The sequence below is a fragment of the Saccopteryx leptura genome, chromosome 1 (genome assembly GCF_036850995.1).
Source record: "Saccopteryx leptura isolate mSacLep1 chromosome 1, mSacLep1_pri_phased_curated, whole genome shotgun sequence".
Taxonomy (NCBI): Eukaryota; Metazoa; Chordata; class Mammalia; order Chiroptera; family Emballonuridae; genus Saccopteryx; species Saccopteryx leptura.
Genome location: NC_089503.1, coordinates 294,274,674 through 294,298,728, shown reverse-complemented (window position 1 = coordinate 294,298,728; position 24,055 = coordinate 294,274,674). Strand labels below are relative to the sequence as shown.

Genomic DNA, 24,055 nt, shown 5'->3' with positions numbered 1-24,055 from the left:
ACTTACGGAGTAAATCATGTAGCCCGGGTCACACAGGAATAAGTGCAGCTCTGGGGTTTGAATGCAGACAGCCTGGCTTCAGAGCCCATATTCTTAACCCTAAGTTGTCACCTATATTATCACAATTAATCTATATCAGCTGTGGTTGCCAGCTGGCAAGCTCACCAATTATTACACACAGTATTTCTGCTGATCAGTCCCTATTAAGATTTCCAAACCTCAGACTCGCATGTGCAGGTGTGAGTGCTTTCTCTGTGTGCCTGCTGTCCTGCCGCTCATCTGCAGGCATCAACTTGAGCCAGCTGTTAATTACTCACCTGACCCTCAGATTTTTCCACCACAACTGGATTTCCCACTGGCTTTATGATCAACCAACTCTAAAGAGATCCCCAGACCGTGGAGAGAAATGACAATAAGGCACCCCCTCTAAATTGGTTTTCTATGCTAAGATTGGGGAATGAGCCCAAAATACCTGCAATCTTCAAACAGAGGCAGCTGTTCGGCCCTGGCTGTATGAGCTTCCTCTGAGGTTCACCCCAGTTTGACCAGGTTCTTCCTGTACCCGTGGCTGAGCAACCTGAGTGAGGGCTCAGTGGGCGGTGTTGGGAGGAAGACAGTTACTGGGAAAGGACAGTCACTGGGGGAGAGGAGAAGATGGACTTCCCTGCACAATCCTGAAGTTGTAGAGATGGCCATGGGCACAGCTCTGGGCCACTCGGCCTGAGTGAATCTCAGGGACACAGGGGCCTTGTTCCCACCTGCTTGCAGGTGGTGGAGGGCACACTAAATTTGAAGCCAATTTTCTTCCCCAAAATGCCAACTCTAGAGCAAAAATTGGGGAAGATCACTTGCTGCAGTACCAAGCAACGTGTCCTTCATTCCAAGTGCTGTCTGCTCCTCTCTCCCCGCCCTATGTCCCCATCCCTGCTCCACCCTAAATTCACTACCCCTACCAGAGGCTGTTATAGCAGAAAGAAGAGAGGACAACTCACGTTCCCAAAAAGGCTGGTGAGGCTCATAGCAAACAGTGATTTGTGACAACAAACTTTGACTCTTAAAAGCCTGATTGTTGAACATCAAAAGACAAATTCCTGGCCAACTCATGGAATATTTTTTTTCAGAAACAAGATTCAGACCATCACAGGATGATCTAAAACACACCTAGTTTGCTGAACCAAGAAAGGTACAGAAGTGAGAGAAGAGAACGATGTCATCGCTCAGGGGGGTTTCTGAGCAGGGGCCTGTGTCCTCCCAACCCCAAACTAGCTGTGAGCAGGGGGACAGCAGGAATGTCGAGCAGCTACAAGACCGTAGGCTCACGAAGAGTGCACAAGTCAGCTGAGAGGAGGGTCCTCCTCACACAAGAACGAGGGAATACGGCAGCAAATGGCAGCATAGATGGGAACAGAGGGGAAAACAGGCACCCTAAAGGATGCCAGAAATGGAGAGACGTCAGTGTCTTTGGGCCACCTGGGACCATGACCACTTGAGCGAAAGACAGAAGGGACAGATAATAATCAAGGACACCCAGCACTGAAGCCCTCGGATCTAAGCCTAACCCAACACAAACCCTCACTCAACTGAAAAGTCCCTGAATTAATTGAAAATAAATTAAACTGATGGAATTAATCTAAATTAATTGGATTTTCTGCCATCAGTTGGATTATAGCAGGGGTAGTCAACCTTTTTATACCTACTGCCCACTTTTGTATCTCTGTTAGTAGTAAAGTTTTCTAACCGCCCACCAGTTCCACAGTAATGCTGATTTATAAAGTAGAGAAGTAACTGTACTTTATAAATTTTATAAAGCAGAGTTACAGCAAGTTAAAGCATATAATAATAATAATTACTTTCCAAGTACTTTATGTCGGATTTTTGCTAAGTTTGGCAGAATAAATCTTTATAAAACAACTTACTATAGTTAAATCTATCTTTTTATTTATACTTTGGTTGCTCCACTACCTCCCACCATGAAAGCTGGAACGCCCACTAGTGGGCGGGAGGTACCAGGTTGACTACCACTGGACTATAGGCTCAATAGAGATTAAATCTGGTTGTAGAAATACACACCATTTCTTACACACCTTGAAAAATGTGACTGAAATGTGTGCCTAATTTTCCTTACAATCAAAACACAGAGCTCCTCAGATTTAGCAAATAAAAATACAGGGCACTCAGTTAAATCTGAATTTCAGATAAACAACAAATTAATTGTTGGTAGAAGTATGTCCCATGAAATATTGGGGATATACTTATCCTTAGTGTTAATTGTTGTTTATCTGTCAAAGAACTTTTAGTAGAAGAACATCCTACACACTATCTAGAACATGCTTATACTAAAAAATTATTTGTTGTTTATTTAAAGTTCAAAGATAAGTGGGTATCCTCTATTTTCTCTGACAACCATGTCCTTAGCCCTCCTGCCTGGGCTGGGGGTCCACCACACAGCTTTCTCCCTGTGAACACTTACAAGTTGTCAGAGCCTACCTTCTCGTGAAGACATGGTGTCTGAGTTTGTCTTTTTTCCTTTAAAAGTCCAACTAAAGCTTCAATTCAGCGTTTCAGAATCAGCCCCAGAGCTCCTGAAGAGAGGCCCCTCCAAGTACTTCCTCAGACATTGAGACTCATCGTGGTAGAGTCTACATTCTTTCCATTCATTTGCAAGGATTGTGAATTTTAAAGGGTTCAGGTTGTTCGGGGTTTTTTTGCTCAAAGTTGGACTGCTCTGCTGGAAAGCGTCTTTGTTGGAAATGGAGAAATACGGTCTGAAGAGGTTTAATTTCACTTCTTCGTCTCCTACGCTAGTGAGCTCCACCAACCTCACATCCAGGCGGGCACACAGTGACTTGTGGGACAGACTGGAGGAGACGGTCCTCATGATGAATTTGCAATGAGGGGACAGCGAGCATGGCAGCCAATAAAAGTCTTTTGCCTGAAGGAGTCAAAGACATTTAAAAAGTTTAAAGACTTTAAAGCTACTCTGCTGATGGCTTTTAAACTTAAGAGTTGGTAGAATATAGGACAGGTATTGGAGTTAAGGATACTGAATAGAATCATGGATAGTCAGCCTTATGGTTGATAGGAAAATACCAATTCACACTCCACAGAACCATAGTGGACTGACACCCATCTATTATAAATTTTATAGTAGAAATATGGACTCTAAGAAGAGGTTCCTAAAAGCAAGTACTTTAACAAAAGCATAGACTTCTGAAGAATGGACTATAGTGATGGCCAAAGGGGCCTAAAAGAGTGCAAACTGAACCATTCTCTGTTGACAAAGAAGACAGAAACTGCTTTATACTTAAGAATTGTAACTTTGTTCAGTGATACTATCTTAAGTTAAATGACTTTACTTTGGAATAAAATAAACACCTAATAAGATCCTTCTAAATTACTTGTGTGTGTGTGTGTATGTGTGTGTGTGTGTGTGTGACAGAGACAGAAGAGGGACAGATAGGGGCAGACAGACAGGAAGGGAGAGAGATGAGAAGCATCAATTCTTCATTGCAGCACCTTAGTTGTTCATTGATTGCTTCTCATATATACCTTGACCCACGGGGCTACAGCAGAGTTAGTGACCAGGACAGCTTGCCTGGACCAGCTAATACCTAGGGGTGGCGGACAGCTCAAGCCAGTGACCATGGGGTCATGTCTATGATCCTGTGTTCAAGCCAGCAACCCTGTGCTCAAGCTGGTGAACCTGCACTCAAGCCAGATGAGCCTGCACTCAAGCTGGTGACCTCAGGGCTTCGAACCTGGGTCCTCCGCATCCCAATCTAATGCTCTATCCACTGCGCCACTACTTGGTCAGGCCCTTCTAAATTCCTTTAACAGCCTTTCCCATCTCTCTTTGTCTAATAATGGCAACTATCGTATTCTGACGGCTTACTCTGAGCCCCGCCCTGTGTTGTGTGTCTCTTCAGGTACTAACTGTACTACTTATTTTTTTATTTTGTCTCTCACATGATGTTTTGACGTTTGTTGGGGGCCTAATACATTCAGAGAGAGAGTGCTCCTCCCAAGGCCAGCTAATTCCTAGGGGTGGCGGACAGCTTGCCTGGATGGTGCCTTTCATGTGCAGACCACCTAGTCTAAGGCTGCACCCTGACCCACCTTCTTATCTAACTCTCCCTCACCAAGCCCATATCTCCCCTGCCATAAGTCATCCCAGGGCCGGGTACCACACAACAAAGCACCGGAATTACACTGTCTAGTCCTTAAATGCCCACTCTGTCCTCACTTTTCTTATGCAAACCCCAATCAGGACTTCGGTATCTGCTTTTCTCGGACTCCAGTCCTCTTGCCTCCTGACCACCTGGTACTTCCTGTGCTGAATAGTATGTCTTCTTCTCTCAGGAACTGTCAACGATAAATTCTTTCAATGACACTGGCTTGTCCGTACTGCCATTCAGTCACCCCTGGGTACAATTTTAATACATTAACTCAGTCCTCCTAACAACCCTCTCGAAAGGCAGAGGAGGAAACTGAAGCCCAAAGGGGCTAAGCGTCTTATCTGACTCGCTCTGCTAGTAAGCAGAGCAGGGATCCAAGCTGAGGGCCTGGCTCCAGGGGCAGATTCTAACCACTGCACTGAACTGCTTCAGCTAACTGCCTGGGCAGCCCCTCGCCTCCCGCAGAGCCGTGCTCTTCTTCCAGGGAGCCTTCCCCAAAGGTCAAGTCCCTTCATTAGAGGCTCTCATGACACCACATACTGATCTCTGGCAGCACTTGTCACAGTTGCAATTTTATACTTATCTGTGTGGTCGTATCATTAATATCTGCCATTTCCTACCAGAATGAAAGCTCCATTTCTTTGAAGGAACCATGTTCGTTTCTGCTTAGAGTGCCTCTCCCCAAGTAAGTGGTCTACATTTATTTGTTGAATGTACCATGGTTGCCACGTATTAAATTAAAAAGCAAATTACAAAACAATATGGCATGTAACTTCATTTACATGAGTACAATTATAACGTGTATATAGGCATGCATAGGAAAAGGGCTATACAAGTTTAACAGTGGTGAGATTGTGAGTACATTAAATTTTCTATTTTCCTCTTCTTTACCACATTTTCTCTGAGAAACATTTGTTGCTTACATAATTTATAAACACATACAGTTTAAAGTTTTAGAGAAAATGCTTCCTAAAGTAATGATTGATACCAAGAAGTATTATAGGTTCCATTAATCCAACATTATTTCAAACAGTGAAAAAATTAAAGAAACAATGGGATTTGGTGAGCGCAAAATCAGTATCAATGAGACAGATCAAAATATACAACATAAAGAACACAACAGGGGCCAAATAAAAGCCTGCTAAGAGCATAAAATAAGGGGACAGAACTGTGCAGGAGTAAAGGTCACAGTTTCCAGAACCAGACTTCCCATGTCTGAGCTCCAAGTCCACCACTATCTTAGGGCCTTTGACAAGCCACCTAACATCTCCGTGCTCAGTCCCCTCTGTGTAAACAGGGGTGATGATCACAGACTTTCTCTCATAGGGTTATTGTGAGAATTAAATGTGTTGAGATTCCTCAGGTTCCTAGAATGGTGCCTGGCTCACTGTAAGTATGCTCTAAGTCAGGGGTCCCCAAACTTTTTACACAGGGGGCCAGTTCACTGTCCCTCAGACTGTGAGGGAGGGCCAGACTATAAAATTAAAAAAAAACTATGAACAAATCCCTTTGCATATTGCAGATATCTTATTTTAAAGTAAAAAAAAAAAAACGGGAACAAATACAATATTTAAAATAAAGAACAAGTAAATTTAAATCAACAAACTGGCCAGTATTTCAATGGGAACTATGGGCCTGCTTTTGGCTAATGAGCTGGTCAATGTCCGGTTCCATATTTGTCACTGCTAGCCGTAACAAGTGATATGACGCGCTTCCAGAGCCGTGAGGCGTGCGTCCCGCGTCACCAGAAGTAGTACTGTATGTGAGCGACGCCACGCTTTGCGGTGGTCTCACTGACCACCAATGAAGAGGTGCCCCTTCTGGAATGCGGCGGGGGCCAGATAAATGGCCTCAGGGGGCCACATGTGGCCCGCGGGCCGTAGTTTGGGGACCCCTGCTCTAAGTGCTGTTCCACAACATGTGTGGCAGTAACTGTAAGCAAGGCTGGCTTTAGTTACAGATATGCAATGCAATGGAAAGGTGTTATGTGCACTCTAAATTATGGAGTTTTCTTCTTATAAAATAGTTTGTTTGTTTGTTTGTTTCAGAGACAGAGAGAGAGTCAGAGAGAGAGATAGATAGGGACAGACAGACAGGAATGGAGAGAGATGAGAAGCATCAATCATCAGTTTTTCTCTGTGACACCTTAGTTGTTCATTGATTGTTTTCTCTTGTGTGCCTTGACCACGGGCCTTCAGCAGACTGAGTAATCCCTTGCTCGAGCCAGCGACTTTGGGTCCAAGTTGGTGAGCTTTTGCTCAAACCAGATGAGCCCATGCTCAAGCTGGAGACCTTGGGGTCTTGAACCTGGATCCTCCGCATCCCAGTCTGACGCTCTATCCACTGCGCCAACGCCTGGTCAGGCAGGTGTTATTTTTTCCTTTTTTTTTTTTTTTTTGTATTTTTCTGAAGCTGGAAACGGGGAGAGACAGTCTGACAGACTCCCGCATGCGCCCGACCGGGATCCACCCGGCACGCCCACCAGGGGGTGATGCTCTGCCCACCAGGGGGCGATGCTCTGCCCCTCCGGGGCATCGCTCTGTCCAGACCAGAGCCACTCTAGCGCCTGGGGCAGAGGCCAAGGAACTATCCCCAGCGCCCAGGCCATCTTTGCTCCAATGGAGCCTCACTGCGGGAGGGGAAGAGAGAGACAGAGAGGAAGGAGAGGGGGAGGGGTGGAGAAGCAGATGGGCACTTCTCCTGTGTGCCCTGTCTGGGAATCAAACCCGGGACTTCTGCATGCCAGGCTGACACTCTACCACTGAGCCAACCGGCCAGGGCCTTTTTTTTTTTTTTTTTTTTTTTTTTTTGTATTTTTCCCGAAGCTGGAAACGGGGAGGCAGTCAGACAGACTCCCACATGCGCCCAACCGGGATCCACCCAGCATGCCCACCAGGGGGCGATGCTCTGCCCATCTTGGGGCGTCGCTCTGCCGCAATCAGAGCCATTCTAGCGCCTGAAGCAGAGGCCACAGAGCCATCCTCAGCACCCCGGCAAACTTTGCTCCAATGGAGCCTTGGCTGGGGGAGGGGAAGAGAGAGATAGAGAGGAAAGAGAGGGGGAGGGGTGGAGAAGCAGATGGGCGCTTCTCCTGTGTGCCCTGGCCGGGAATCGAACCCGGGACTCCTACACACCAGGCCAACGCTCTACCACTGAACCAACCGGCCAGGGCCAGGTGTTATTTTTTAAAAAGATATTACCTTCTGTCCCGAAATCCCATAAGTGCCAATCAATTCTTCAATTCCATCTAGTACAAGTATGCATGGCTTTAAACTGATGGAAGCAACGAACACTTCTACAAGAAGTGAAAAGACCAGGACATTCGAGTCTTCGTTAAGAATGTCAGTTTCCAGCTGAGTACGTACAGCAGAGAGATTTTCTTAAATTAGGTGGAAATGATTCCATCATTGCTAGAATATGGTAATAGGATGGAGAAGTGGAAGGGGTTGGGAGCCATGGATGCTAATACACTGTAACAGCTATCAGCTGACACATGTATGTATACATGTGATTAGCAGCCTCAAAATACTCAACACAAAAGAGATAATGCTATTTTCCACCAGACGTCACCTATACATTTTCAGGATTTTATATAAAAATATATTTTGTATGATCCAAAGCATTACTTTCATTTTTCAAAATGCAAAAATCATGTGACAAAGAGTTGGATGGGAAGGAAGAGAAAGAAGTCAGGCTATTGTGATCTGTGAAGTTTCTGCAGCTCCTTAACATTGAGTGCCTGTGTAGAGGTCACAGCCACCACCCTGCGTGACCGAGCAAGTGCATGCATACAACATCTCCCACCCATTGCTTAGTCTATCTTCAAACTAACATAACCAATCCTAAACTCCTCAACCCACACTAGGGGGCCCCAAACCCTGGATTCTGAATCACAAGGGAGAATTAAGTTATGAACCAGCAAAGGTTAAAGGAAGTCATTTGAAAATAATAACTTCTGAACTGTGATGAAGTGACATACACTAGTAGCAGCAACCCAAAATTATAATCAACTACCTAATTTTCTTTTTTTTTTTTTTTTTACAGAGACAGAGAGAGAGACAGAGAAAGGGATAGATATGGACAGATAGGAAGGGAGAGAGATAAAAAGCATCAATTCTAGGTTGTAGCATCTTAGTTGTTCATTGATTTTTTTTCTTATATGTGCCTTGACCGAGGGCTACAGCAGAGCAAGTGACCCCTTGATCAAGCCAGTGACCTTGGCGTCAAGCCAGTGACCTTTGGGCTCAAGCCAGTGACCATGGGGTCATGTCTACAATCACACACTCAAACCAGTGACCCTGCATTCAAGCTGATGAGCCCACACTCAAGCCGGAGACCTCAGGGTTTTGAACCTGGGTCCACTGCATCCCAGTCTGATGCTCTATCCACTGCACCAACACCTGGTCAGGCTCAACTACCTAATTTTCTAAGAGCATTTTACTACACACGACTTCAACTTGCTTTTCTTTTTTTTTCAAAAACATTTTCTGTAGAAACTTAGGCATATTAGAATCTAGAAAATCAAGTTATACAAAGAAGCTTTAATGGATTAAGTCTCTCAAATGTATTAAGATTCTGTTAGAGTAATTTGAAGTAATTATGTTTGACAAATTTTGAATGGTTGACTATTATGTGAAAGGTTCTGTGCTAGATGACTTGGAGAGAGAGGAGATAAAATGATCTGTAATATAAACTCAAGGAATTAAAGCGTTATGTAGGCACTCTTAATCGCATCCTCATTTCACACATGAGAAACTGAGGCACAGATAAACTGCCCATGGTCACACAAGTAGCCAAGTCCAGAACAACAGCTCTCCCCTCAGCCTCCTGCTGCCAATAAGGAGGGGTGGTCCTCAGGGACAGAAGGTGCCACCAGGCTCTCAAGTAGTCATAGGCTGTCCCTGAATTTATTCTACTTTGTCACCCTAAAGATCTATTTGTTTGAAAGATAGAAACTGTTTTTATTAGAAGCTTTCAGCACCTAAAACCACACTCACTGAACTAATAATATGCTTTGGAAATAAAATCATAATTGGGCATGTCCGGTTGAGTCTCTGCCTTGGGCCTGGCCAGACTGCACAGCTTCGGGATGTGCTGAGGAGGGTTCAGCTGTCTTCTCCGAAAGCCAGTCCCACCTGCTGCTGCTGATTGTGACTTCATCCACTTCACACGCTCAGAGAGAAGCAGCCAGAGAGAGCTCATGCCCACATGTTCACCCTACTTACTCACAGACACCCACCATACACAGAGGAAGAAGCTCAGATATCTGTCCTCTCATACAAAGATAACCTACGTCCTTCACAATTCACACTGTGCCCCGCACACTCACTCTGTGCCCAGAGGCACACGTGGGCACAAGCCCCACATGAGAACAGATGCCTTTCCAAAGGAAAGTAGTCAGATACATACAGACATGTAAATGCACGGTGGGCACCTGATGATGATGATGGTGATAATAACAGCTAATGTTTATCCGTGCTTACTACATGCCAAGCACTGTGCTAATTGTCTTTGTTTTTCATACTTTATCTTAATTCATCCTCTCAGCGACCTATAAGATACATTTTATTAACCACATTTTACAGATGGGAAAATTGAACCACAGAGAGTTAAAATAACTCGCTCAAGGTCACACAAGCTAAGTAGCAGTGAAGCTTCCCAACTGCTGCTAGAACAGAGGTAGACCCCACATGACTGTTCTCACTCCCTGTACATACCTTGCTTGATCTTAATACCTCATATTCAAAGCAGAACTTCTGATTCCCCTCAGAACCCACTGTCCCCGCCCACCAATGTTGTCTCATCTCAGTGAACAGCCCTCGCCATCCGTCTAGTTTCCTAAAGCCAAAACACAGGAGCTATCCTCACTGCCTCCCTTTCCTTCAACCTGACATTTAATTCCTCAGCAAATTCTCAATCCATCCAAAGCCTGAGACACTGATATTTCAAAAATATCAGGGAAATGATGTCACACCCCAATTTAAAGGCTTCCACTGACCTCCTGTTGCACTGTTAAAAAAGAAACACACACACACACACACACACACACACACACACAGTGTGTCCGTAAAGTCATGGTGCACTTTTGACCGGTCACAGGAAAGCAACAAAAGACGATAGAAATGTGAAATCTGCACCAAATAAAAGGAAAACTCTCCCAGTTTCATACCTATTCAGTGCAGTTCGATGTGGGCTCATGCACAGACTTTTTAGGGCTCCTTAGGTAGCTATCCCATATAGCCTCTACAGACTCATCACTGACTGATGGCCTACCAGAACGGGGTTTCTCCACCAAACTGCCGGTTTCCTTCAACTGCTTATCCCACCGAGTAATGTTATTCCTATGTGGTGGTGCTTCGCTATAAATGCGCCGATATTCACGTTGCACTTTGGTCACGGATTCGAATTTAGTGAGCCACAGAACACACTGAACTTTCCTCTGTACCGTCCACATCTCGACTGGCATGGCCGTGGGCTGCTCCGCTGTATACACGGTGATACGTCATCGTCTGCGCATGCGCACATGCTGCCACATCATCCTACAGAAACTGGGAGGGTTTTCCTTTTATTTGGTGCAGATTTCACATTTCTATCATCTTTTGCTGCTTTCCTGTGACCAGTCAAAAGTGCACCATGACTTTATGGACACACTGTATATACATATATTTTGACTGGTCATATATATATGGCAAATGGAGCCATTTTAAAATGGAGTCAGAGTTGCTATCCCTGAGGAACTGCCTTGCATATCTATACCTCAAACCTGTGGAATGTTAAAATAGGCAAAAAATAAACTTTGGATTGAGCCTAAAGCAACATTGTATCCCAAAGAATTGTTGGCAAGGATAACAAGAAAGCAGACATTATGACTATTGGACTGATGTCTACCTGACTTGAAATTTAAAATAATGTTTAGAATTAGCGTCACTGTGTTAGCTCATCTGCACCAAAAGAAATGCCTCCCTCTGTTGCTGTAAGTGCTCCCCTGTCCTTTCTCAGAAGTGCCCCTTGCCTTTGTCTCCTATTCAGAGCACTATTTCGGACTTCTGACTGAATCAGTACTTCCCAAATAGCTATTCTTTTTTTTTTATCTCAAATAAATGCTTGTTGCCTTTCACTCTGGCCTCTTGTTTTGAGTTCATAGCACTCAGTAGAATCCAAACCTAACGCTCTGTCCCACAAACCCACAGCAGGCCCTCCCCACTTGCCTCCCCCCGGCACGACTGCCCTTGCAGCCCACCACAGACCGGGCATACCGGCCTTCTTTCCCTCCCTCACTCACTCAACTCCGTTTCCAGCTCACGACTTGTATTACCCTAACTGTTCCCTTTGCCTGGAATATTCTCTCTTGTGATTACCTCTGTGCCCAGGAGATGTCCCAGGAGTCTTGCAGAGATGGTTGCCTGTCCTACAAAAGCTCATGATCCCTCTTCCAGAGCATGGTGTTAGCTTTCTATCCTCACCTGATTCCCAGGTTGGCCATGCAGACTCAGGGTAGCCAAGTTCTTGCCGAGAGAACGAGACTGTCAGGTTGCAACTTTAAAGGAATAGGTATGTCTTTTCGACTTTTTTCCCCTCTTGCTTTAGCCAAAAGCAGAGGATTCTGAGGCCTTAGGGGATGACACAACCTCAAAATGGAAGGAGCCTGTGTCCCTAAATCACTACATGAGGGAAAGCCACTTGTTACTTAACTAGGAATCCCATACTGGACTGTTCCCTGAGTGAGAAACTGGATTTGAGAAGCCACTGAAATGGGATTCATTTGTTACATTACCCAGAATTACTTTAACTAACACAGAGATATAGTCCCTGATCACTCAACCTAAATAGCCACCCGTCACCTTATCACATCACTTTGCAGGGCATTTATCACAATTTTATATATTTCTTGTTTATTTTTCTACCTTTCTCAACTGGGACATTGTATCTATGGGAGCTATGACCTCATCTGCCTGACTCACTTACATACACCCAGAACTCAGAGCAGTATCTGACAGAGAACAGGCAACCAATAAATATTCTAGAATGAATGAATGAATGAATGAAGAATGAGTAAATGAATGTGCTCAATAAGTGGTTCTTGAATTGAGAAGGAGGAGCAATAGCTGAAAGGTACATCCCACCTTAGAGGCCTTGGACTTGCTTCCTTTGACTGGAAGGCTACCCCCGAGACAGCGGCCTGGCTTCCTCCTTCAGGTATTTATTCAAGTATTTCTTGTCCAATGAGGTTTACCCAGACGACAGTTTTAAAATCCTAACAGTTCAATGCATACATACTACCTCCCTTCTTTCTCTGCTTTATTTTTCTTCATAGAACTTAGCATCAAACATTCTATATCTTTTATTTAGCTCGCTGTCTAAGAGCTGTCCAGTAGGACCCTGGGATCACGTCAATGGCCCAGGGAGGGAGACCACCAAATCAGTCCACTTCCCTTGTACCTGACCAGCTCATTCCTCCCCAGTAACATGAAAATTCCGTGAGGGTAAGGACTTCTGTCCATTTTGTTCACTGTTGCATCCCCACTGCCTAGAATAGTGCCCTGGCACATAAAAGTACTCAATATTTGGTGAAAGAAGGAAGGAGGAAAAGAGGAAATAAGAGGGAATGGGGGAGGCCTGACCAGGTGGTGGTGCAGTGGATAGAGCGTCGGACTGGGATGCAGAGGACCCAGGTTCAAGACCCCAAGGTCGCCAGCTTGAGCGCAGGCTCATCTGGTTTGAGCAAAAGCTCACCAGCTTGGACTCAAGGTCGCTGGCTCAAGCAAGGGGTTACTTGGTCTGCTGAAAGCCCACGGTCAAGGCACATATGAGAAAGCAATCAATGAACAACTAAGGTGTTGCAACGCGCAACAAAAACCTAATGATTGATGCTTCTCATCTCTCTGTTCCTGTCTGTCCCTGTCTATCCCTCTCTCTGACTCTCTCTCTGTCTCTATAAAAAAAATTAAAAATTTAAAAATAAATAAATAAGTAAATAAGAGGGAATGGGGGGAGGAGGAAGGAAGAAAGAGGGAAGGAAAAGGGGAGGGAGGGAGGGAGGGAAAAAGGAAGTGAGAATGGAAAAGGAAGAAAGAGAGGGTGAGAGAGTAAGAAAAGAAAGGAAAGGAAAACTAATTCTATGAGAAGATATGGGTACATATGTAGCTGAGAAAATATAGGGTTTAGATTGGAACAAGAGAAAACAGCCACATGAGCAGAAGACAGAATAAATTTGAAAGTTTGGTTCCATTACCATAGTTTCTGTACTGAAATTCTGTGATGAAGTAATGTATCATAGACATGCTGTCACTGCTTTCACAGGTGCTGCCCACAATGTGAGGGATCATCGGCATACTCGGATATTTCTTTCTGAAATAATTCACCCAGTTGGCAATCAGCGTGGACTTTCCAAAACCACATTCTCCAGACAAGAGCAAAATAGACTTGTAGGTTCGAAGAGAATTTGTTCAAAAAATAAAGGCATAAAATAGAATCGAGAATATTTACTAAGGAAATGAGGGAAGGAGGGGAAATTTTCCCACATATGTTTGTCTCTAAGAGATATGAAATCTAGTCTCTCAACTTTGGCCTCAGTTGGCACCAGACAAGTCATTTACTCACTGGGCTCTAGCTTTGCCCTATTTAAAATTAGGACAGTAGAGAGATGGTAACATCAGAAGTCCAAGAGTTGTCCAGTATGACCCTGAGGTCACATCAATGGCCCAGGAATGGAGACTCCACCAAATCAGTCCACTTCCCTTGTATCTGCCCAGCTTATTCCTCCCCAGAACCACAGCCGCCGCCACCAGAATGGTCCTCCACATAACATCATGTTAGGAGAGAATAAAAAATTGAAGCCCTCATATGCCAAGGATACCCATCAATCCTGATGACCATGACATTGGAAACTCAATAAGGGGACAATAATTCTTAGTGACTCATTGAGGATCAGCCTGCTCTTCCACTATGGTATTTTGGCTTGTAGTACAGCAGAAACATGACTTCTTCTCTGAATGGACATGAGCATAATATAACTTGACCCATTGCTTTATTTTTTGGTGAAAAGTTTCTGAATATGCAGAGGATTCCCAGGCCTGTGGATATCACTGAATATGGACTCTAGACCTGTTCCTTATATACTGTAATTTAATAAATATGTGTCTAGTGGTTTTTCATTACTGTAAGTTCCATGAGGGCAGACACCAGGTTTATTTTATTCATTATTGGATAGTTAGTGACTAGCATAGTACCTGATCATAAACTGTTGAATGAGTGAATGAAATAAAACAAATAAGCCTGATAGTCAGTTTTACCAAAGCAAGAAGATCAGTCTGAACACCCACTAAGACAGGAAACCTATAGCAGGATCCTTAATTACTAGCTACTCCATAAGAATGTTAATATGAATTAGAAACCAGTGTCTTATTGCTTTAATTGGCAGAATTTGATTTTGTGTCTTATTGCTTTAATTGGCAGAATTTTCCCACTTCCACCTTTGCCTCCTTTCAGTCTATCCTCAGCCAAGCTGCCAGAGTAAGCCTGTCAAATGTGTCATATAGGTAGCTCATTCCTCAGCTCAAAAGCAGAGAAAGCCCAAGTCCTCACAATGACCTGTGAGACCAGACAAAACCACACATCCTGCCCATCCACATCTCCAACCCCACCCCTACCACTTTCCCACAGCTCTGACGTCCTTCCACCTGCTTGCATTCCCTGCCATTCCTCCAGCCCCAGGACCTCTGTGCTCACTGGTTCCCCTGTCTGGACCATTTTGCTAACCCATATTCACGTAGCTTCCTCTCTCACCTATCCCCAGTAGGTACCCAAATGCTACCTTCTCTCCTACCAGATGGCCTATTCCCGTGCAAGGTTTCATTTTGCTCATACCACTTAAAGGCATCTGACCTATTACATTTTTTACACATTATGTTTACTACCTGTCTCCATATGTAAGTGCTATGGAGGCAAGGATTCTTATCTCTCTGTTTTTTTCATCCTATTTTCCTTTCATCTTTTTCTATGCATTTTCCTTTTACATAGTAGGTCATAGAATATATATATAACATATATAGAATATCTATAGATATGTAATTCTGTTAGCTTTTTTAAATTGACATATACCCTTTATTAGTTTTATAGGTACAACATAATGACCTGATATATGTATATATTGGGAAATAATTACAAGGGCTTTTGTCTCTTCTGTGCCCTGTGTCTAGAACTCTTTTGGGCACTTAACAATAAAAATAAATGAAGAAAAAATACAAAAATAACGCATCTACATAATCAGGCTAGGGTCTTAATGATTTCTTCCCAAAAACAAATAGAAAATGAGAACACTGCAAAGCATTTTGTGGCTCCTTTCAAAATAAGGGGGGGGGGGAAGGAATGCTATTTGCTCTAGATGATTGGTTATTAAAACAATGCTTTGAAACTACAAGAGAATGCCTTTTTCTGTTACCTGTACATACTATTCAGGAGCTTACAGCACATGGCATTGTTTCCAATCAGCAAACAAAGCCCTGAACTATTCCACATAGCTCATTGTAAAGGACTTATTTAATTGTATCTTTAATGGGCACAACTGGAGTTGTTTAAGTGCACTAAAATGTATTAAATGTATCATCTACTCTGAAATACTTAAAATTATAACCTGAGTGAGATATAATTCACACACCCTCCCCCCCAAATCACCATTTTTATGTGATTAATTCAAAGGTTTTCAGTATATTCACAAGGTTGTTCAAATATCACCACTATCTAATTCACGAACATTTTCACACCAGAAAAGACACTTCCATCCTGTTAAAAGTTACTCTGTGTTTCCTCTCTACCCTCCTCCCCTGGCAGCCACTGACCTACTTTCTGTCACTATGGCTTTGCCTATTCAAACCTAAGAATTTGTAACATATGATCTGTACATTTCAAATCCTATAGTCTTAAAAACCTTGACTGAGCATCATGTTATACTAACCAAATAACTTGTCTTCCTCTTGGCTGGCATGGGTTTCCAGAACCATAAGAATGTTGGTAGCTCCATGTCTTGGTGGGCTGAACTGGTGAGTGCTGAGAGGGGGCCAGAGATGATGGACAGCCCTGAGCCATCCAGCCACTGGGTTTATCTCAAACCACAAAGCTCTCACAGAATAAATGAGGTTGGTGGTAAGAACTGGAGAATGAGGACAGAAAAAATGAAAGTGTCCCCAAACCTCCCTATTTCTAGGGATGAGATGGAGGAACACCATAAACAACCCCAGTTTTTACTTCACACCTCAGTGCCTTCATGACTGTGGGTGGTGAACAGCGCATGTCATCACCCAAGGTGATGGGAGTTTTAATGGAGAAGACACGAACTAAAGGAGTGCCCATGTCGGGTAACTCTCTTCCTTACACATAACCACAAATAATGAGATGACCCTTAGTAGGCATTTAATCAGTGCCGGCAGAGGATCTTAATGTAATTTACAATGGGCTCATGATGTGTGTGAAGCTGTCTGTAAAATACACATTACTGTACAGGTAAATTATTCATATTTCCTAATCCAATTTCTTCTCCTTAAAGTTAGTCCATCATTGTCAGGAATTACCTGGACCAATTTTGATCTATGGGTGAAAAAAGAGGCAAACAACCTGCCCTCCAAAAGTTTATAATCTTCTTGAGGAGACTGGGAGACAGTTCACAAAATAGCCAGGAAACCTTTGGAAATGCAGAGTGATATCTGATGAGGAAATTCTAAGCCAGGGGTGGCTCTCAGGGGACCTCTTGTGCAGGAAGGGATGGGCACAGAATAGGGCAAGTGAAAGAAGGCACTCCAAATTTGGGGGTAGGTCACATTTATTTAAAGCCAGGCTGTGTTGCTCGAGCCCAGAGAAAGGCTTGGGATTTCTTGGCATCCTCCCTGAGAACACAGTCTGAACTTGAACCTGCTACCGTTGCATCCAATTCCAAATCCTTTAGGGCAAATCTCTCCAAGATTTCAAAGGTTTATTCTGATTCCTTGGAAACAGCCAACATTTGCTGGCACTTCTCAGTTAACTCTTCATGATAGAAATACTCAAAGTTGTGCTTGTAGTCTTTGTGGTCAAAAAGATAAATTTTAATATCTTAGATCTGTAGTTTCCCATTTTCCGTTGCACATGGTTATTATAAATACCTAGGAAGGCATTCACCCTTCTGTATCTATGTCACCTTCTTTCCATGTTGCCACCACATATCACAACCCAACATATATTCTAATGAAAACAAACTATAGGCAAGTGGTTTAATCTTCCTAATGGTATGTGTACATGAAATCCTACTTAAGATTCCAGGTTATTTCATGACTTCAGAATGATAAGAGCAAAAAGAAAAAAAATAGATTTGCTCTATATATTACCTCATCTTTTCAGATTGTCAGCTAAGAATGAAGATACCTAGCTAAATCTTGTTAGGTACATATGTGTATCTATCCATGGCAGGGGTTGGGGAAGTAGGATATATTTTTAGGATAAGAGACCCTAATACACTGACAACCATAGGTACAGTTGCAACTCTGCTACTGGACAAGTCCCTTCATCTTTCTGGTAAAATACTGTAGGAGCTGGCAAGATAATTAGATCATCTCTGAGGTTCCTTCCAGTGTCAACTTACTGTGACTCTAAACTCATTGCCAAATTAAAGTCAGGGTGTTCCACATTGCCAAAACACTCTACTATTTCTGGAGACCCTATATTCCTCAGGGTTTTTATTTTTAATTAATGTGGGGGGAAGGGAAAAGCTGTTATACAGAAAAAGGAACAAACACCAAGTAGCTTAGCCTGGTAATTTCCCAAGATATTTAAATTGTACCTCCATAGTTAACGGGGCTGTCCCATGGTTCATGTTAGGGCCAGAATAGACCTGGAAGACCTACAGTCTGAGATCATCTTCAAATTTCAAAACCCTAGACAGAATTTGGAATGACCCCATAGTCCAATGGGTCTCTTGAGCCAATCCTGAACCTCACCTACTAATCTCAGGTATCTTCAAGGACCTCAGAAGTACTTCTAAGAGTGAAGAATATTCACTGATAGCTCTACATTGCCTTACAACTATAGCTACCCAAATAGCCTATTGCTACCCAAGCTGTGAGATTTTAGAATGAGCTGGATGGTTAAAGGTTATTGAATATCCAAAAAATAACAATAATAATTTAGGACTTCTTTCTAACACATTGTTTTATAATCCATCTATTCTGTGCCTCCTAATTCAGACATTCAGTCCACATAGTATTAAGCATTCAAAAATAAAGTCTAAAACAAGCTAATCTTTCAATAATAACCAAAACCAAAGACAAAGGCTAATACTAGGAAGAAATGATCTTTCCCTAACCCAAATACACAGAAAGGCTTGATTCTAACTATTAATCAACAGATGCAGTTCATTGATATTAGTCAAAGAATATCACTATTAAATATATTTCAGGCTTTGACCAAGTGTACATATTCTTCCAGGACTTGTTATTATTTATTCCCAATTGCTATTTACCCTGTGCCTTATCTGTGTCAGACACTGTTTTTAGGTTCTTTACACACATTATTACTCTCAAGGTGGCTAATGTTAACACATTATATGGGAAAAGAAACTAAGGCTTACCCATATTAAGTCATTTGCTCAAGGTCATACTGTTAATCCAAATTCGGAGGGACCCGAAATATGGAAGACAGGAGCAAGGTCCGTAGTTTACACATTAAAGTTTTATTGTCTAGCTTGGCCAAGTGGCGGGAACTCCGACAGAAATCTGACGGAGAGCGCGCTGGCCCTTTGTTCTACTTAGTTTTTATAGTTTTGTAAGTGGGAAGTACAGAAGCAAAAATTGCAATTAGGAGCCCCTTACCGCTATTGGTTATAGCCATATGTCCTTTAACATGATAGGACCACGTTCAATTTGCAAACCATACATCATTTTGGAGAAAACAAAATTTACAAGTCAACACAATGGTAGAAAGATATCTCTTTACATATTAAAAGGCCTTCCTATATTTTCTAGTGTTCATCCGCCATCTCTCTGTCAGACGTATTAACCACATGCATTTACATAAGAGAGGTAGTTTCTGTGGGGACAAATGCTCGCAAATGGCTCATAGTTATAAGAAAAGGTTTATTTTGGCTTTTCCCTTCCTGCCTAGCTATTCACTCCTTTCCCCACAGGTGTGGTGGAATGTCAGGGAATCTATGCTTTCCTTCCCTTTTCATTTACAATACAATGGCAAGAGCCATCCTGGTTATGCTAATCACACAGTACAGAGACTATTCTCACAATTTCTCTGCACACCTTAACCCAAATTAATAAAATGTTCTCCAAGCCTCCTAAAATATTAATATTAATTCTGTAGCCTTTTGGTACTTTACAACACCTGCAGGTGAAATGGCTCAGTGGCTCCTCAATACGATAGAAACTCAAAAATCTGGGATCTGAGAGAATGTCTGTCCTTAGACAGTCTAGAATTCCAAGCCTGTGGTAAATATTTATATTTTTTGGCTGCCTGACATCCACTGGCCTTACCCTAGTTTCAGTAACATCCCCAGATTATCATTTGAGACTCCATCCTGTCCTAGTTCTCGGTTCATGTAATTCCAGTGAGTCTGACTCCACCTCCAGCTCCAAAGGCGGCATATGATCCAGCATTAGCGAATCAGAGCTTCTCATTCGCTTGGTACCAGCAATTGAGACGGATACAAGAATATGGTCCAGGTCAGGCTAATCAGACAGAAAGACTCAGTATTAGGACTTTGAGCCATTTCTGCTGGACTTGAACCTGGAGCTGCTACAGCTGTCTTCCTTTCATAATGGAGGAGCCAAAAGTCATTTAAAACCAAAAGAATTACGATTGCTACAACAGTCTTTTTTGGGGCTCCAAATTGATTTGGTTTGTTGGCAGTTTTGTTTGACCAGCGCAGGTGAGATTTCACACACACACACACACACACACACACACACACACACCCCGCTGCTTACCCACACACACACACAACACTGTATTTGAATGACTTTAGGTGGGTCAACTCTCTCCTTTCATCACAGATACATCTGCTTCCTATCATATTACAAGGACTGTCACCTGCCTAGTCCCTGAAAGCATTTGAATGCACCACCTGCCTTTCAATGTGCATTCCCACAATAATTGGGCCTTTACAACAGTAATTCACTGAACCTTTTGAGACGATAATCAAAGACAGAGGCCAACTCCCTACCCCCAAAACGCACATTACATATAAATATTCTACTCTTCAAATAATTTTAGGGGCATCACAGATCCCTCCTGAAGTCTGCCTAGGTAAAGCAGCGCTGTCAAGCTTTAATATTGCTCTTCCCTTTTTTTAATCTGGTGCGTGCCTACATGACACCATTTTCAAAAATAAAGGGAATCACTTCATGTGGAGGCAATATGATATTAGGTGGTACTTCTCCAACTGCAATGTGCCTAAAGCTTACTAAAATGCAAACTTTAATTCAGTAGACCTGGAATGGGGCCCAAGATGCTGCATTGCTAACAAGCTCCCAGGTGAAGCTGAGGTGATACTGGTCCATGGATGATCACCCTCTGAGTAGTAAGGGTGAAGGAGAACAAGAATGGGTTTTGTAGTCAGAAGGACCTAGGTTCAAATTCTGAAATGATCCCTCACTAACTATGTGACATTAGATGAGTCACTTGACTGTTATACAGCAGCTTTCATTTGATCATCTTTAAAACGGGAATTATGGTACCTACCTTGCAAGGCTAAACCTTGACGATTAAATATGATAACAAAAGCATCAGATGATTAATAAAACTTAGTTCTCATACCTTTAGGTCAGGTCTCTCACCCTTGGCACTATGGCCTTTGGGGTTGGATAATTCCTTTTTATGGGGGACTCTCCTGGGCACTGTAGAACGGTTGGCAGTATCCCTGACCTCCGCCCACTAGATGCCGCTAGCACTCCAAGCAGGACACCATAAATGTCTTCGGACATGGACACATGTCCCTTTAGGAGCAAAATCGGCCCTGGTTGAGAACTTCTGTTCTAAATATACATAAAATATCTACCATATTTTATTTATCTACAATATTTAGGCCTTCTGTGAGGTCCTTAACTTCCTCAATAATCTTCCATGATACTATTTTGAGTTTCAAAAAACTTCAAATGGAGAAATACGTGTTACAGGAATATGGTAACAATTTTAAATGCTTAAGAAATATATTCAATCATTTTAAAATTCCATTCACAAGGAAGACATACAAAATATATTAACCTTGCGTTGATAATAGACTTAGCCATCATCATGTTTACTAACCTATGTTTTCAGTCATGAAAGCAACTGAGTCAAGTTTTTTTAACACAACCGACCAGTCCTTGAAAATTAGCTCACCCAATTCCTGGAGATCTTTATAAAATCTGACAGGGAGCCCTTTGGTAATAATCTTAGCCTTAAGCTTTCCAATCCTTAATTTTTCTTCCTTGCTAGGCAGAGAACCTGAGGACAGCTTTTCTTCCTTTTCCTCATCTACAGCCTTCAGCAGTGTGATTCCGGTCCCAAAGTAAAAATACTGAGATTCAGACTCATTCAGAAGTGCTGCTTGGATGACCTCAAACTTCGTCAGCCTGCAGCGGGGGTTATCCAGGACCCAGGGATTAACCATTTTTCTGCAGCAACATAGAGATTCTGTTCCATGCTGGATAAACTTGGCAAGTCAGTGGCTTCAGTGAACATGAAAGGTGAGTCAGCAGAGAGAAAGTCCCCATATGTCTGGCCCAGCATGCAGATGAAAAAGGGAAAGCAACTGTTCACATAGTTAAGACAGAGCTTCAGCTATTGGGAGTGGAGACAAACACGCTGTTTAAACCAGCTGAAGGTAAAAGTGCCTGGGCCCCCAACGCTGGCCACCTCAGGTCCACAGCTCTGCAATATGTGCCCTGGGAATGGCGGAGTTTATTGAGCTGAGGGAAGATGTAGTTTGCCAAAGTGTCTCTTTCTTCTTGAAAACCATTCGGAGTCGAGCAGAGAGGTAAGGCTGAACGGGTTTCTGGGGCTTCCAGATGAATTGGGCATACCTGTCTACATTCTCATTCGCCATCTGGCTCATGTCACTTTGCTCAGGATGACATCACACTTAAAACAAGAATTTTCACCCTGGAGCAGCCACCGACCTTCACTGCTTCTACGACTTCCTCCTAATTACGTCTGCTACAAACAGATTGAAATGTTTCCCCAGGATTGCTTCTTTCCTATTGATATTTGAAGGTTAAGATGCTAACCAATGAACAGACAGATTAGAGTTGAAAACAATCTAGTTTAAGTTAGGACTAAAAAAGAAAACCACATTCATTTAGGATGACAGGAGTTCCCGAATTTGCTGTTCTCAAAGCTTTTGCTGAAGATCTGAGAACCACAAGGTGAATGGGCACTGGACACAAAGCCCTCCCTCTTTTCCCCACCGCCCATCCACTGGCCCAGTGTTCCTTCAGCTTGCTGTTACTCTGCCTCCTATGAATTCGAAAATGATGGAAGGGGTCTTGCTGAGAATGTGAAAAAGAAGACAGATCTAGAAAAGGAACCTAACATATAGCTAGGAGTAGGACAAGCCGAGACCTCTAACTGTGACCAGAAGCAAGAATGAAAATAGGTATGCATTGCTGTTAGGACAACAGAAACAAATCAAAGTAGGGTAAGACCCAAGACCTCCGAGCACCTGAGAGGCAAAGAAGTCTGGCTGTAAGAGTCTGATGGAGCCTGACCAGGCGGTGGCGCAGTGGATAGACCATCAGACTGGGATGCAGAAGACCCAGGTTCAAAACCCCAAGGTTGTCGGCTTGAGCACGGGCTCATCTGGTTTGAGCAGGGCTCACCAGCTTGAGCCCAAGGTCACTGGCTTGAGCAAGGGGTTACTCGGTCTGCTGTAGCCCCCTGGTCAAGGCATATATGAGAAAGTAATCAATGAACAACTAAGAAGCCGCAACAAAGAACTGATGCTTCTCATCTCTCTCCCTTCCTGTCTGTCTGTCCCTATCTGTCCCTCTCTCTGTCTCTGCCACACAGAAAAAGTCTAACAGAGTTCTGTGCTTTTCTTTAAATATTAATTTATGCAGGTTCACACAACATTCCATTCACCTGCATGCACTGGGAATTCAATGCCACTGAGCTCATGGTAAAACACATACCCTTCAACAAAGACGAAGGGGTCATGCTGAGACTGTGTGAAGGAAGATATGTTTGCATCTAGCTCAGAAAACTACCTAGATGAAAGAACTTCTTGATGCAACTCATTGTCATACCAAATGTTTTGGTTATGTGTGTTGCTTTCACCTAGAGAGAAACATGTTATATAATGTATACAGCCAATTTTTCAAGATCACCTGACAATTACATAATAATGCCATAGCTTTTTAAAAGGTGTTAAACCTTTTGCATTTAATTGTCACAATAATCCTATGATAGATAATATTACCATCCTACTTTACAGATAAAAAAAAGCAGAAGTTCAGACAGGATATGCAACCTGTCAGAAGTGAGTTGGCTAGTAAGTGGAAAGCCACGATCTAAACAGGGGTCAGCCTGATCCAGAACATATACTGTACACTACACCGCCTCCATATTAGAGAGGTAAGAATCTAGCCTGACCTGTGGTGGCACAGTGGATAAAGCATCAACCTGGAACTCTGAGGTCGCCGGTTCGAAACTGCAAGCTTGCCTGGTCAAGACACATATGGAAGTTGATGCTTCCTGCTCTCCCTCCTCACCCCTCTCTAAAAATAAATAAAAACTATTCTAGGTCATGAAGATACCATAAATCAATGGGTAGGAAACCCCTATCCAATAAACAATGTCATAAATAGGTGGCAATTTGAAAAAAAAAATAATTAAGACCATAGTCTCATACTATAATACCAAAAAAAAATTTT

General features: G+C 42.9%; 1 pseudogene; it reads right to left on the bottom strand.

Annotated features, from left to right (window-relative positions):
• Positions 1-22,230, bottom strand: part of LOC136388378 (putative tetratricopeptide repeat protein 41) — a 65,251-nt pseudogene extending 43,021 nt beyond the window's left edge.
• Between the last annotated feature and the right edge of the window lie 1,825 nt (positions 22,231-24,055).